This window comes from Colletes gigas, unplaced genomic scaffold (assembly GCF_013123115.1).
Source record: "Colletes gigas isolate AHSC1104 unplaced genomic scaffold, ASM1312311v1 Colletes_gigas_Sc00026, whole genome shotgun sequence".
Classification (NCBI taxonomy): domain Eukaryota; kingdom Metazoa; phylum Arthropoda; class Insecta; order Hymenoptera; family Colletidae; genus Colletes; species Colletes gigas.
The window spans coordinates 71,330-76,266 of record NW_025106655.1 but is presented as its reverse complement, the minus strand read 5'-3'; positions in this window follow the sequence as shown (position 1 = coordinate 76,266).

The following is a 4,937-nucleotide window of genomic DNA, read 5'->3' as shown; positions in this document are numbered from 1 at the left end:
AACAAGCGATCGGATTTTCGAAATTGCTAGAGTAGTAGGTGAACGATAACACTTTAATTAGCAATTATAAATGTACTTACTCATGATCCGGTCACTTGGGTAATATTTTTGTTAACACACTTAAATTTCTGCAGCCAATATTAACACGTCCACGAGTGTTAAAACTCCCATTGCGCGTCTACGAACCAACGAAAGAATCGTACGGTAATTTGGATCGCAGGTAGTGACAAGTAAGCTGCCGATATCTATTGGCCGCATTATAAAGAATTTTATTGCAGAGGGTTACCGTTGTTTCGATTCCGAGACCTTCGAGCGGTCGCATGCCGTGGAACAATGGAAGGTCTGCACGACCTGGCCGGCCGTTTCGACGAAGCGTTACCTTCGATTAATTTTCATGAGGGCAATTTCAAAGTGTCATTTTCGAAAATTTGTCCATAAAGAACGAGACAATGGTAGGTATGCAAGACGGATGCAGGTTTACCAGCTGGTCGATTCGTTCTTCGAAATTAAGACACGACGCATCGAATGAATTTTTCATAAACGACACCGAAGGGGTGGATAGGTGGCGAGACTCCGAACGAGCTCAGGGGGAAAAAGAGCAAAAATTGACTCGGTGCGGTTGTAGCTCGTACAACTCATGCTTCGTAGCAGATTTATACGGGGCACGCTCGAACACGCCGCACGGTGAGAACTGTTTCGAGAGTTCGATCGTCGGGAACAGGGTCGAGACACTACAACCTTCGTCCGACAAAATCGACCTCGTAAATGATCCTCTCCGTTCACCGACAGTCTTGCTGTGCGCAAAAATCAATCGCGTTACCTTCCGCGTTTCCGTCGATCCTCGTCGGCACCGTGCACACTCGATTCATCGGGTGCGCGAGTACTCGATCCTCGGTTCCTTTGACACCGATAAATCTCTCGGCCGGATGCTCGAATCCCCGCAATTGTATTATTTATGAAACCATCAATAGGGTAATTTATGCGAGGTCCGAACACGATTCTTCAACAACGGTCCCCGCAAACGATTTATCGCCGCTTGGCCGAAAAATCCTCCGCTTTTTAATCCGGACTCCCTGTCCAGCGCGACCGAGTCGCGCGAACCTACAATGTTCGTCGTGATTTATCAATCGCCTCGCGAAGGATTAACAGCCGCCGTGAAACCGGTAATAGCCGATCGATCGATATTAAAAACATTAAAAGAAAGAAAGAAAATTGAAGACCCGATGCACACAACGGCGCGAGTAGTAAATTAACGAAGCGGGCCAGCGTGGCGGCGTTCGTTAATCGATTAAACTCGTCGTCGTCGTTGTCGTTCGTTCCGTACTTCCCGATTAATTCGACCGCCATTTAACCTCGTAAATATTTCCTAGAGCGTTTAAACGCAACTTGGATTCCCGTTAAGACCGCGCCCAGCGGCCGGTTTCCATTCAAACGAGGTAAAAAGCCGTCCTTTTGTTGGCGTTTTCGTAACCGAAGCGTAGCCGGATCGTTAAGGCGAGTCGCGCGACCGCGCGATATTGCGCGTGATTTATCAATAGCTTTATGGCGGATTTACAGCTCGGACAGGACCGGTAATGGAAGCCAATCGGCCGTGCCGTTTAATCCTCTTACATCGTTTTACGTCGTTTCTGCGGAAGTAGCGTCGCCGATCGTGTCCACGAGGCTAACGACTCGCCAACTCGAGCCTCTTTCTATACATTTTCACTCTTTCCTCCCCTTTCTTGCCGGGTACATACCACCTATCCCTTCGTAATAGTCCGTGAAGGCACTAATTCCCAATGGCGGAAAGTACGAGTTCGTTACGCGTCCAGGGAAAACTATGGGCTTAGCAGTTCGTAAGTAATTACCCTCGTACTAACAATAAGTAAAGCAGCGCGTTTTGCGTCGACGCGCGTCGAGCATAACACGTGTAGAGCGCGAACTATGGCCAAGGGTAGGTGGTGCTGGCACGCGACATGCGTGCAAGCGTGTAACTTAACGCATGTGCGGTCTGTGCCCACGGACGTGTTTCTTTAGAAAGCCACGAACCGCGCGCATCACCTTTCGGTCTTTCGTGACCATCCGGCATTAATTATGTGTCGTGCCCTTTAATACGAACCTCGACTTTACGAGCGGGCGAAAATAAAAAAGAGAAAAAAAATGAAAGTCAAGACAAAAGGACGTCCTAGGCGACGGAATTATTTTTTCGCGCCGGGCCACCGGACGATGGAATCTCCCTGCCTCCCACCCCCTCCCTTCCCTTCTCCGCGCTATTTCTCGTGTCTGCTATCTCACTGGAACGATATTTATTCGGCGTTCTCTGACGAGGGTCCCGCGCCAGCTGCTTTGGTCCATCGAATATTTCTGTAAAACGACGAGAGTTTGATTGCGGACCGCTCCGAGTCGACTTGACTGATTGGACGGTTCCGAGTTCGGACATGGAGCCACGGTTGCGTATACCATTCGCGAACGTTGCTAGGTCGGTCTCGATTCGCGCTGGATACTGTAACGAATCTTTTTGAGGCGAACCGCGTCGTCGTTGGGCCCGTAAACAAAGAGAAACGAGAGTCGATAGAGCCCGTGGACGGAAGCGCGAGGGGATGAGCGCGCGGCGACCGTCCGAGAATTTCGTTACAAAAACCGGGAGAAAATCATCGATCACGCGAGGCGATGCAAAGACACCGGAGATAGATCTACGCGTCCCTTTATCGTCGCATCTCGATCACCACCGCCCCACGGTGTCATCTCAATCGTCCGGAGCCTGAAAAATTCCGGTGACTCGTACCTACGGTTTAGTTAATAAAATCATCTGCATCCGGGCCAGAAATTATCTGTCGAATTCATCTGCTTATCGAGCAATAAAATGGCCCGGCGTCCTCTCTCTTCTCGATGTCGATCCTATCTTATCCGGCGTCCCTTCCTTTCCTCTTCTCGCGTAGGTGCCTAGACACATGGTGGCGCCATGTCAGCCGAACCTTCCCTCGTTTATGCGTACGCGTACACTTCTTGCTCCATTTTTTTCCATTCGGTCAATACGCTCCTCGGTTGGACGGTCCTCTGGCTCGACCATCGGCGGCTAGTTTAATAAGGGCCCACCTAGGTCCCCACCGTACGATATTTATAATCCCGCGGGGAAACTCTTTCTCATAATCTCACCTAGGAATCTTGGAGCCTGCGCTGCACGATCCTAGGTATTCCTCCGTTCTTTGCGATCCCAACGTTTCAAATTTTCTACCGGTCCCTAAACCGCCTACATGGCGCCAACCTGTTTCTGCTTAATAATAAATATAGCAAATAACGTACTTCCTGTATTTTCATGTAACAGATATCTAGCGTATTAAAGTTTGTAACTAATTCTGAAACGCAGACTGTTAAATTCGATTCAACGATAAAACGATCGTTAATTTCTTCGCGTTAAAGTTATTATTTATTGACGCGACGTAATCTCAGGACCGAAATCAAGGGAGATTCTTAGTCGGTCGATATACGTTCGAAACTGCGGGGCAAGCAAATTCCTCGTCGCATTTTATTATCTCGATCGTTCATAAATTTCGTTACAATACAAGTATAAAGTATCCACCGCCTCCGCGGTAACGAAAAAGGTCGATGTGGGTCCGAGGAGGTTCTTCGCATGCAGCATTGTCATCGTTCGGGCAGCTTTTCAATAATCAATTATACGACGTTAAAATCACATATTTACGATGCTCCTGATCAAAAGAAAATACGTGCACGAAAAATGCATTTTTTTAATTCTTTTCGTCGACGAATTCGTGAAACAACGGGAATAGGTGGTTCGCGCTACAGGAAACACTGGATAATTTTCTAATATACCGCATCGTCAATATATTTTGGATCTCTGCAAAACAAATATTATAGTATGATACAGGTATGGTCGATGCTCGAATGATCTCGCTTCTCCGCCAGCTTAAGCATATACACAACGAAAATAATAATCATTACGATAATGTTATGATCGCGCACCGCTCACTAAGTCGCTGTATTTACAGAATATCACACATTAGAAAAATCGTAGTACATATTTTACAACTCCAAGATCCGTTGGAGATCGTTCGCGAATTACTCTCTCCGCTCGACGGACTTTTAACTATAATATATATATACAACAACGGTTTTTCGTCAACACCTTCGATTATTCGTTCGATCGTTATCGACGCTTCGATTGGATTCGAGTCCCGCGAGAAATGGGCGCGTTTAGTCGTGCTTCGGAGGAACAATTAAACTGGGACTCGCCGAGCCGTTCTTCAGCCGCGCGATTGATAAATAGAGGCACGAGCGCGGCTAGAGTTACGCGAATTGTTTCGGTTTAATTCGTAACGCCACGATTACGAAACGATTATTTTTCGCGTTGAACAACGACGCGTGACACCACCTCTTCTCGCGGCAATATTTTCGCGTTCTAACAGCGGTCGGTGATTTAGGTTAATTGTATTCGCAATTGCACCTCGCCGCTTACGAACGGAGGTAACTTTTTTTTTGGTTTGGCGTGTCCTGAACTTGGATATTTCTAACGCGATACGCGTATTTTCGTTCGCGGTTACCGAGTCCGGTGATTGCTCGCCGCGTCGATGAAGAAGCGATTCCCGAACTCGTTCCTTTTATCGAATTAGACGGAAACCAGGGCTATGCCATACCCCCAGCCTGATAGAAACAGCAGAACGGTTCCGACTCGGGCAAAGTAAAAATAAATACTAATGACAGACTAACGAATAGTCAATTTCGTTCTACCTTTGGTCGCGAGTGTATTCTCTAACGTGTACATACTTCCCAGAATGAGTTCCTTAATTTCGACGAAGAGAATCATTGTCGTTTCGAGATCGAAGACTCCGTGTGGCTCGTTGTCTCCCCGCACCGAAACTATCGAAACGAGGCACTGTTTTATTTCGACTCGATTCAGGTTTTCCCTCGGTCAGTTTCGCGTCGCGTACGAAGCTTCCGAA